Source organism: Electrophorus electricus, chromosome 24 (assembly GCF_013358815.1).
Source record: "Electrophorus electricus isolate fEleEle1 chromosome 24, fEleEle1.pri, whole genome shotgun sequence".
Taxonomy (NCBI): domain Eukaryota; kingdom Metazoa; phylum Chordata; class Actinopteri; order Gymnotiformes; family Gymnotidae; genus Electrophorus; species Electrophorus electricus.
In genome coordinates, this window is record NC_049558.1 from 8,821,824 (window position 1) to 8,833,862 (window position 12,039).

The following is a 12,039-nucleotide window of genomic DNA, read 5'->3' on the forward strand; positions in this document are numbered from 1 at the left end:
CACACGGCTCCGTTTCTTCCTCTTTGACTGCCTGCGAGGGTATAGCTCTCTGACCTTGTTTTCTTTCTGTCTACTCACATGTAGAAGCGGTTTGATTGAAACCGAATTGATCTCCCTGTACTTTCAACACTTAATCAATCTACCCATAGCCCACAGGGACAGAGAAGTAAATGTTTATCGAAACAGCCCCCTGCTGATGTACCTCCGTCCAAAGCCACACATGTACACCTCCTTTCCCTGTCTTGCTCTCACTATTACTTGCCATTTCTCTCTGTGAAGGATAAGTGATGAAGATAAAGTGTTCTGGGGTCCAGGACATTGACACTGTCACCATCAATCAGAAAATCATAAAGTATGTCTTAGGTCAGCTCTTCCATTATAGTGAGAATCAAAGTGTTTCCAACATATTGCTTAAAGTATTAGTGTTACTACAAGACATTATTTAATGTCATTTATTCCTTGCCACTGTCTTCTCACTGTAATTTCCTGCTTTTTAAGGGATCTGGACTTGAAATTAAAGCTACCATTTGAGTCATTCAAGGTGTGTTTTTACCACTGGTTTGATTTCTGTGTCGTGGTCAGTAATGTAGACAGACACTTAGATTTATGTAAGTTATCGTTGATATCAACAAATATAATTCATCTAGGAAGCTAAAAACTAGAAATTGGAATTGTACCATGGAACTTAAAGGTCTTTATCAAACAAACTAATTTAAAAAGAAAAAACAAACAATATTCCATGAAAGTCAATCCAGCGTCTTTCTCCCCCTCCCTTCCTCTCTTGCTCTCATTCCATGAGTTTTATGGAGTTTGACTGTGATGTTATCCACAGGAGGGTGGGCTAATAGTCCCCCCCCCCCCCCAACCTGGATGTTGTGTAAACCGGTGTGACTCAGTAAGAGAATGAGAGAGAAACATTCAGACCAATGACAGGGCAAGAGGTTCTGTTATAAGGGAGCTAATCATGTGGCCTCAGACAGAAAACACTGGACACACACAAATACAAACAATATAGAACTCAAGCTGAATCACAGACCCAAACAAACACCAGCCTCGCTTTTAGATCATCAGTCTGAGAGAATGCTGCAAGTGTTGAAAGAATGAAGGGATAAAGGGATAGAAGGTTTAAGGCGAATGCAAATACTGTGAATACACAGATGCTGGCACACACACACACACACACACACACACACACACACACACACACACCACTGCACTGGGGTCACATTTCAAAAGCACTCGTAAGCCACCTTTTGGGCATACCACCAAATGGCCCCTCAGACAGCCTATTGGCAGAAGCAAATACGCCATGAAAAACAACAAAGACCTGTTTGAATTGCATGAGAAAACAGTGACTTGCTTTCTTGTTCATCCACCTCTTCTCTTCTTTCATTGCCCTCTCCTACAGTCCAGATGAGCACTTAATATTGGTTCTCACATCTATCGGGTCAATTTCAATGGGCTTCAATTGAATAAGCCATTCAATCTATTCTCTCATACAGGTCCTCATTCACAGTCATGAAAATCATGTCACGAACCATGAAATTAGCCTTTTCCTGTGTAATAGAACATTTTCTCTGAAATACAGTGAAAATTAAAATTTAGCAGGTTATCCCTGTTAGCAGTTCTAAAATTGTGCCCAGATGTGATTTGCCATTTTGCCTTCACTCAGCAATCAAGCTCCCAGCATTCGTTGGTTAACATGCACCAGGAGTTGATCTCAGTAAATGTTGTCATAGCAAGGCAGCATCTGAATTAACATGTAACATGTTAGCTTTAATCAAAATGTCGAAGGCTAAAGCTGCAAAATACACACTACTTCAGAGGACAGAGTAATTTGAGTTTGGTCAAAATACACTCTGATGGCAGAAAATTATTTTATACTTGTTGTAATGACTCTTATGATCACACTCAATTAGCAGCAATTCAGCAACAATTGGAAAATGAAATTGCCTGGGACAGCTATCTAGCTAGTTAGATAGGATGTTTGCTAAAGCTACTGTGTGTGATATTTAAGCACAACCAACAACCATGCAATATGTGTTTTTAAAGAAACATGGATTAATTTTATAGACTAGTTTCCCCATTAATTTAGTAGGGCCCTTCTCATACATCCTGTATACATATGACAGACCGTGAAACAGATGCCTTTTGAGACTGTAAATAGTGGAAAGGTAGAGCTTTATTGACGGCATTTGTTCTAGATCTTATTTCACACTGAAATGAAAGCTGTTTGTATGGTTTCTCAGAATTATTAAGGTTAGAATTTTGGGTAAGGGCAGCAGGTCCTATGTCAGCGCCAATTACCAACTTCTACAGTAACTGAAAGCTGATTGTTACCATGCACTGAACTTATGACTCAAATATCAAATTTGTTCTAGTGAGTGGGTGAAAAATATACAACTTAAACATGACCTGAAAAAGGAATACCATCATGAATGAAAAATTAATAATTTACTTAAACAGTAACTGCAATGTTTATTAATTAAAAAACAAAAAAACAAAACAAACAAACAAAAAACAGCTGACCAGACTTTCGGATCCTATTAGATGAAAACAGACACACTGAATGTTCTAGAATACACAGAACATGCACGCCACCATACATTTGTTGACATTTGTGTGGGACTGAATTCAAGAATGATATTCAATTATGTCTGCTATGTTCTTTTGATAACTGTTGTTACTGTTATAGTAGTCACTGTAATTGTGTTTCACAGGAAAGACTTTCTGGGATTGAACAGAACAAGTCAGGGGTTAACACCAGAGTTATGCTACTCTAAATTTAAGTTTCAAAAAGGTGTCTGCTAGTGCATTTTAAATGAATTACTGGTAGTATAATTTAAATTGGTGTTTCATTTTTTTCCCCATATATTTTGTTGATTTATTGATTTCTCAGATTTGGACAATATGCCAAACCATTTTGTCTGTTTGAAAATATATTATTGTGTGAAATTAGTACATTACTTTTTAATACATAACACTGCTATATTATGTAATAGTACTTAATGAAGCAAACATAAATTAATTTGATTCAAAGAAATTTGATCTGATGAAGGTGCATTTGGTAGAATATTAAACCTCATCTCTCAAGAGAGCACTGCACATACACTCCTTAAATCAGGTCCCCAAGACTAACACTTCCTAAGTGAAGATAGTTACGTATATTTTTAATATCTGGCGTTAACATATGAGGTAAATGTGGATTTAAAAACAGACAACATGGCCTATTATCATGCTAAATAATACTAAATAATTGCCTGTGGGGGCGGGTGGGGGCAATAAGTAATTAAGCTTGTGTGCAAATATGTATCCCCACGTTTCAGTGTTTAACGTTGTTTGGCGAAGTACAATTCCACATAAACGGAACTGTCCACTAGGATCTTAAAACGATTAGGATTAAGTCCAGGCAAAGAGACTATCACAAAAGTGAGCGTGATGTATTCAAAAGCCCGTGATGTACTTAAGCCATAGCGTGGTATCCTAACGTTTCAGGCTCCACACTGTCCGTTTCAGCACCGCGCAACACTCAGCCCCAGTTTAAGGTAGCTTATTCGACATGATTTCAGCAGTACCACCCAGAGTAATATCTTGAGGAAAGCGCTCCAAAAAATATAGCATGTTTCCAAAAGAAAGTGAACAGTGAACTCTGAAACAAATTTCACAAAGGGCAAAACATCGAACTGGTAACGATGTCAGTCGTGGTCCTCACCAAACTTTCTACTTACAAGTTGCGCAAAAAAAAAAAAACCCTCAAAATTAAAAATATTCAGATAGTAGCCTTCCCATTTCTACCTGCTTCAATAAAGGTCATTTATCATGTTCGTCCTCAGGAAAAGCCTAATAAGAATCCATAATATAATTCGATATAAACATATAAAAAAATAACCTATCAATAAAGCAAGACGTCAATGAATCACACAAATCAATGATGGGTCATCTTAGTTCACCTTTGGTGAATGTAGAACAAAGCTCTTAAAATGAGCTTTTGATTAAAAACAACATGACCTTACCGTCTACAGCCATAGTTGGTATTAACGCGTATCTCTCCGTGATTGCTCTAATAATTGTCTTCCATGCTTATCTGCGTCTCACGGCGATAGAGAGAGAGAGAGACAGACAGACAGACAGACTCCGTGCGACAGACTCCCGTGGGCTCTTAACGCAACGTCTGCGAGCGAAGTTATTTGCTATCTACACAACGTTACTAGACTGATATGCCGACGTCTCTACAGTCATGCCCCTTTTTAACGCTTACTAAGGACGATAGGAAAACCATTCTGCACGGCAAGTTGTAACTCCTCCCTCTCGTTTCGCACCTTTCCCAGCTGGAGGCGATGCTCCGATTTAGACGGGCAGCGAACGCGATGTTTCCAAACCACGCTGTGCAAGGGGAGTAATAGTTGATAACGAGTACTGCGCTGAGTTAACGTGTTTCCAAATGGGAATAAAAGAAAAACCGATCTGGAGACAAAACAAAGAACACGTGGTGACATTCGTACGACACGTGGCTCTTAATTTAGCCCATGCTCTCGCTTTTCAAACTAAATTAGACTTATTAATAAATACAGAAGTATTAATAAATACTCTGCAAATGTCATTTTTGACGGTGGACTTGTGGTTTTACGTTCCACAAGATGCTGCCAGTAGCTGGACATTGAGAGCATTGGGCATCTTTAACAGACATTTAATGCTTTTTAAATAATGTCTCTCACTTCTTCGAATATGTGTAAATGACAGTCACTTTAAAAATTAGCTCAATGTGAGTTTTGTATCACGATTAACAAATCTGGGTGAAATCAGTACTGTACAGTATTAACAATGTTGCACAAAGTGTAAACTCACTTTTAAATCCTGAATCCCACCTCACCAAACCACTGAACTCATAGTACTACAACACTGATTCCCAGTTTCAATGTTGTAGTTTAAATGTATCACCAGTCTTTCAGAGAAACAAGTGAGAATGTCCCAGCCATTCATTCATTAACCAAAACTGGCCAACATGGTGTAGGTGCTATTACTCCAATTGACTCTAATTGTCTTCACAATTCTTGGTTGTCTTTCAGAATAAATCTTCTGCCTTCACACCCCAACAATGAGACTGCCTTGTTTCCATATATTACAGTTGAACTCTTAATGGATAGGACTATTAGTAGCAACATGAACTGATAACATTACTGCTCTCAACCAGCCTGTGGTACAGTGATGATGCATCATTCTCACGAGATTGCATGCTAGAATGATATCAGTGCACCAGCAAAAAGACATGAAAGTCCTGTTCTGTGCTGCCGTCATGCCTCGGGCTAAGGCTCACACATTAGTATGACGCTAGGGCATTCAGGGAAGGATGCTTTTGTCACGGACATCAGACCATCAAATGAAGGCCCCCGTCCCCAGTGAGACATCCAGCAGGAATGAGGAGCATCGTCCACTCTCTCTCATCTATCTGTACACGATTCTAATATGTGCTGTGATGTATTGCATTTGATTTCATTTCATGGTTTAAAAGACACCAACAAAAGGAAGAGTTCAGGAAAAGTCAAATGAAACTGGTACAGCGCAGTGCGGAGTACTGGAAATTAAACTGATACAGCGCAGTGCGGAGTACTGGAAATGAAACTGATACAGCGCAGTGCGGAGTACTGGAAATGAAACTGATACAGCGCAGTGCGGAGTACTGGAAATTAAACTGGTACAGCGCAGTGCGGAGTACTGGAAATTAAACTGATACAGCGCAGTGCGGAGTACTGGAAATGAAACTGATACAGCGCAGTGCGGAGTACTGGAAATTAAACTGATACAGCGCAGTGCGGAGTACTGGAAATTAAACTGATACAGCGCAGTGCGGAGTACTGGAAATTAAACTGGTACAGCACAGTGCGGAGTACTGGAAATTAAACTGATACAGCGCAGTGCGGAGTACTGGAAATACAGCTGTGCTCTTACCTGTGTTTAGCAGGCTTCATAGATTTGATTTGGTTCAAGATGCGAGCACATAATTAGTATATTTTTCAGAACTTTAGCATACAAAACTTTCCAATTCCAGTTATTAGTGATGTTGCTTAGGTGGCCATTTTGGTTTGCTTTATTTAGTTAATGAACATATAACCATTGCTTGTACTTTTGTGGTAGATAAAAGGCCCTTCATAAAAGGCCCGGATATCTCTTTGCTTATTTGTCCATGTAAGCTTAACTTTCTAATATTTTCACAAAATCTACCACCAGACATCCTGTTCCAGCTAAGGCTCAGTGCATGGTAAGAAGCTAGCAACCAAGGTGTAGTTGCAAATATTTTCAGTGTCATAGTTATCAGTTGAGACACAGATCATCTAAAATTCCAAAATTAAAGTGACATTAATTAAACCAGTGGCTTTTTGGTTCATTGAGATTCAGACAAGGCATGAATGATTAAGCCATGAGAATGTTATTTCTTCATTAAGAGAATTAAAAGCTATCTTTGCACCAAAAGCATGAAATTAACAAAAACAGGATTGGTGACAGGGTGTTTGTTGAAAAACAGAAGCTGAAACTGCACCCACTCATTTTTCAGTGATTCCTCCACATTTACATGCAGTCAAGAAATGCATGATTCAATCTCATCTTCCAGAGTACACGGTCTACAAAGGCATGTTTCTCATGTCTATGTCAACAACAGATAATTATTTACAACAGATTACAATACAAAAAGACAAACTGCTACAAGCAGCAGTAATAATGAACACATACCAGTCAACAAACATATATAGGACAGTTATTGTTTAGTTGCTGCATAATGGCCTGCTGTTTTGGCTTAAATTTTTTTTTTTTTTAAATGGAGAACATAATATGGAACTATTCTTTCATCCATCATGCTTTGACTGCTGGTTTTTCTGCAATGTCTTGCATATAGGGTGGCTGCCTCCCCAAATAACCTCCAGACATCCTCTTTAAACCAAAGCTGTCAGATCCCACAGCGCCCTACAATATCCCGCTACAGAGGAGGGAACAGGATCAGTCACGGTACTGGTGGCCCGCTAGACGGACAACAGTGTTCTTGTGTGTTTAATGGATAGATCTAGTGTGTCCAAAATGGCTGCTGATCCCAGCTCCAATAACAAACCGTGAATTGCATCCCATAACAGACGTCTAATTAAAGCTTGATTCGGCCATGTCCTTTACTCATGCCAAGAACAGATGTTGCCTGGGCAACCTGAGAGCACAAAAGAGTAAAGTTTGCTTACAGGGCATACTGGGACCATTGATTTGATGCCCTCTGTATTTGAGTGATGCTGATGGCAATATAGGATTTAGGTAGCTGAGGAACAAAATAACACTCCAAGGAGCAATCAAGGTTCTTGACTTGTAACTAGTATTCTTGACCAGCCGGTGTTATGTCTGTCTTACAAAATTACTAGCCTATTATCTTTGCTTGTAGTTATGTGTGCGTAAGTCAGTGGTAAAGTATCAGCTGTGTACGTTTTTATCAGTATTATGACAATATTCAAAAACTAAAAGCAACACTAAAACTATAAGAAAAACACTGCTGAAGTCAGAAATAAAAAACTAAACTCATGTTATGAACTAAAACTTTGTGGACTTAAAATCTAGCCTCAGAAGTAATAAAGCACCCCCAAATCTTTTATTCACAACTAAAATTCATACAAGGCATGGCATGAGGTGATGAAAAAAGATCTGCCATTTATTCTGCAAACTAAACTCACAAAAATTAAATTGAATATTTCTAAAACAAAACAGACAAGTCTCTGAAAACAAAAAAAAAAAATGACTACAATCATGCTGAAATTTCTCAAATAGATAAATGCAGTTACTCTCCCAGCAGTTCCACCACAAAGCCGCAATATCTATGGTGTGCGTTGATCTACAGATAGGCAGCGGATTCACAGATCCTTAGCATTCTGCTCACACACAGGTCTGCGGCCCCTGCCTTATACAAACAAGCTCCTCCTTCACCGGCACGGCCAGCTTGAGCATTCAGGCTGGAATCTTCTCTCTGTTTATCTGTCACTCATTTCAGGGAACACAGCATGGACCAGTAGACCAGTGACTGGGAATTCTCTCCCTCTCTCTTTTTCTCACCGTCTCCTTTCTGTCTTCCTTTGGCCTTGCTGGAAAATGTAGAGGCCGTGTCTACCGGCTGCTTACTATGCACAGATGAGACAGTTCGTTCTCGCCAGAACTGAAAACCCTCTCTATACGTGGCCAAGGCACCTGCAGCCATAACCAAGCAGATGACCTGCTGATGCATGCCTCCTGAGCCGCAGCCAGAGAGGGTGCTGGATTACTTGGCCCTATCGGGCTGCGGCTTCTGTGCATTCCAAAGTTTTTTGCAAAATTTGATTGTGCTCGTGAATCATGCTGCCTTCAAGATGCTTTTTCTAAAGAATCAAAGGGGAACCCAATTTCAGTCATATATTCCACTGATATCAAACTAACAGTGTCATTTATTCCATCCATGAGTTGTTTCTACCAATCCTTCCAGCATCAGGCTCTCTCTCTCACCCTCCAGTGATGACTAGTTACACTCGGTCTATCAGTGTCACAGCCAGTGCCTGCTAAGAGACTGTTATCCCAGCAGAAACGATGCGGAAGCCCTGCGCACCTGAAGCGCCCCTTTCCCCATTTTCTCCCAGAATGATGCTAGGATGGGAGGAAATAGAAGTGAAATGTTGCAAAACTGCAATCACTATCCTTTAGGAAGATGCAAAATTGAACAGAGGTTATAGCCTCATGTGTGTCAGGCCAGAAGATTCATTCCATGTAGAAAATGCAAATCATACAACTGACAAGCATTAGGCAATAGTATTCATTTGCCTAAACTAACCCTTTCTTCAGACACACTTAATTTCAGAATGAAAATCATGAGACTAAACACTAACTTGAGTTCAGATTAATCTTAGGAGCAAAGGTGACATCTAAGGTGGTTTCTCTTGGCAACCACTCCGCATTAAGTGCTGGGTGCATCCTGTCCTTCATTTTGTTCTTCGTTGTATTCATTAAGCCATTTCATGTCTTTTGAGGCTGCTCAACACTCTTTGTTTCACCATGATGCCAAGCAAAATTAAAGATGTGTAAAATCACACCTTTTGGGGTGTCATGTGCCAAATCACTGAAATCATTTTAGAAAGCAGTGTCCTACATGAACACAGAATCTAATGGCAAAAATGGTGGTAATTAGTGTTTATTCATACATACACTATGGTTACTAGACATAAGTACTGTGTGACTATTTTACATGCACTGTGTATACAGGGGATACCATATGTAACGACGAGCGGATGCATACGCAGTGAAGAGTGAAGATTTTCCATGAGCAAATCCAGAATCATAATTGCTGGAACAGTCCAGGGTCATGGAGCCAACGCAGAGAGCGCACAAAAACACACACACACACACACACACACACACAAAGGGGTAGAAGACCATAACAAAAACACAAGCAACAAGTAGAGCACTTAACCAACTCTAGTGGTGATAAAATGGGGCGAGACCATGAGGCTTGGATTAACAAACAGTGGCTAGGATTAACACAATGACCAGCTACACACCGAGGCAAACATGGGGACTAAGTACATGGGCTAATGAGAAATAAACAAGAGACAGGTGAAACTCATGATGGGCAGAGCAAACAAAACTAAGGAACAGAACCAGAACAAGGAAGTAAAGCAAAACAAACAAAGACAAGACAGGGTAACCATGAGACTAGGATGCTAGGGAGTGGCCAATTATTAAAGTCCATAAATCAAGAGGAGCAATCCAAATGAGCAGCCTAACCAGATGGGGCAAGAGCAAAAAATTATAACCAGTTAAGAAAACATACCAGTACACACATAAACCAGCACACCAGAAACCCCTCTGTATGTACACTAGGATCACAGTATCACTTCACAATGAGGAACTGAAAACACAAAACTATATAAGTGAGTTTAATATGGAACAGATGAAAACAATCAGTAATCAGGGGAAGCGGATCAAGGAAAAGAGATGTGATTGGTGGATTATAGTGGGTCAGGGCAGTGGAAGCTCAGCGGTTAAGGTACTTGACTTGTAATTGGAAGGTTGCTGGTGGAAGCCCCACCTCTGCCCTTAACTCTCAATTGCTCAAGTTGTACTCAGTCATAATTGTAAGTTGCTTGGGATAAAAGTGTTAGGTAAATGGTGGAGTCATGGATGGGCTGCTGGCAGACAATCTAAGACAGTGGAAGAGCTGGCATATGGGGAGAGTAACAATAACATTTGGTAGGTGTATTATTATATTGCTAAATTCCCATTACATCATCTAGACTGAATGGCCACTTTATTAGACACCTGTCCTTTCACAAATGGAACTTAGACATGGACCCTGGAGTCCATGGAGTCAACATTAGGATGGGAAAATTGAGCAAACTGAGTGACTTTGAACAAGGCATGGTCATCACTGCTTGACTAGTTGAGGCCTTTATTTCAAAAACTGCCAACCTTCAGGTTCTTGCACAAACGTGTTGAGAGCATTCTGAGAATGAAGGGGATCTGGTGGGTGTAAACAATTTGTCGACAAAAGGGGTTAGAGGAGGATGTTAAGAATCATTCCGATGAACAGCTGGTGCACAGTCAAGAAAGTTGCAGCAAATATAACGCTGGTGTGTCAACAAATGTGTCTGAATGCGCAACTCGTCCCTCCTTAGCATGGATGGGCTATAACAGCAGACAACCAATTTGATTTTCATTGCTCCGGTGCAGAAAAGAACACAAAAACTGGAACACTGAGCAGGGGAAAAACATTGCCTGGTCAGATAAATCCAGATTTCTGTTGCAGCATGCTGGTGGGAGGGTCAGAATTTAGTACAAGCGGCATGGTGTCAACAGTCCAGGCTGGTAGAGGTGGAGTAATGGTGTGGGGAGTGTTTTCTTTGGTCCTCTGATACCTGTGGATCCATATTTGGATAGCTGGGCTGTGTAAGCACCGTGGTCAACCAAGTTTGCCCATTTGTGGCAACTTTGGAAGGAGGACACTTTCAGCAGAATAAGGCACCATGCCAGAATGGTCCAAGAGTCATTTATTGGTTCCAGGAACATGACAGCAAGTTTTACTTGCTTCTCCGACCTGCATAGACTCCAGTTTGTAATCCTATAGACCATCTCTGGGAGGAGGTAGAATGGGGCTGTTCAGAGCAAGTCAGTACCCTCATCTAATTTGCAGCAATTGCAAGAAAATGTCCCATCCATATGGGCCCAGATTCCTGCAGAATTATACGCCTAGTGGAATTTATGCCATAATGAATTGCTGCGGTTCCTGAAGGCCAAAGGAGGTCCAATGCTTTACTAGTTGGCTGTCTCTTATTATACACTGAATGGTCACTTTATTAAAGCTGCAGACAGATGTACAAAAAACATCTGGTCCAGCTGGAAACCAGTTTTTATGGAGTCCCTGTAGCACCCAATTATCCATTTTTGCAGTTATTACATCATTTCCGATGTGTTTCCCTTAAACATCATTAAACATTTTCATAAACTCTATAGGCTCATAATGCAAATTAAAAAGGTGAGATGTGTGTCACTGTGACATGGCCATTTGTCAAGGCAACGAGTGAAGGCAATCACATACGGTATACCTATATATGCATATACATATGTATACATAAGTAAACAATAGGCATAAGCAAGCAACAAGAATGGAAAAAAAAATATATTTTGTCTATTCCTCTACATTCAGTTACAGTGTGAACACACATATACACATAGGCCTTGCTTCCTGTCCTGATGTCTCTCTCGCCCTCTGTTTGTCTCTTCGGGCCAACCTGCCGTTTCCTTCTGTCTCCTTACAAAACACATACTGCAATGTCATGCTGTGCTGAAGTCTCGACATGACTCATTAGGAGGCAGCTAATGTGCAGTGGCTGTTTCCAGATCAGTGTGCTCACTGAGGTTCTTTAAGGCTGGAGGTTAGCTGCCACCTTCCCAGCGCTACAGACAGCTTGTCATTTCAATGGCATGGTTGCACAGTGCCTGAGGCAGCTGCGCCACTGGAACAACGTGGTCAATGTTTGACTGTGGCCACAGAAG

General features: G+C 40.5%; 1 protein-coding gene across 1 annotated transcript in view; it reads right to left on the reverse strand.

The window, feature by feature from the left end:
• The window catches only part of samd10b (sterile alpha motif domain containing 10b), a 59,226-nt gene extending 54,955 nt beyond the window's left edge, over positions 1 to 4,271 (reverse strand). Inside the window, exon 1 of the mRNA XM_027019245.2 lies at positions 4,014 to 4,271. The gene's annotated coding sequence lies outside the window, so the exon portion shown is untranslated. The remainder of the gene's footprint in view (positions 1 to 4,013) is intronic.
• Between the last annotated feature and the right edge of the window lie 7,768 nt (positions 4,272 to 12,039).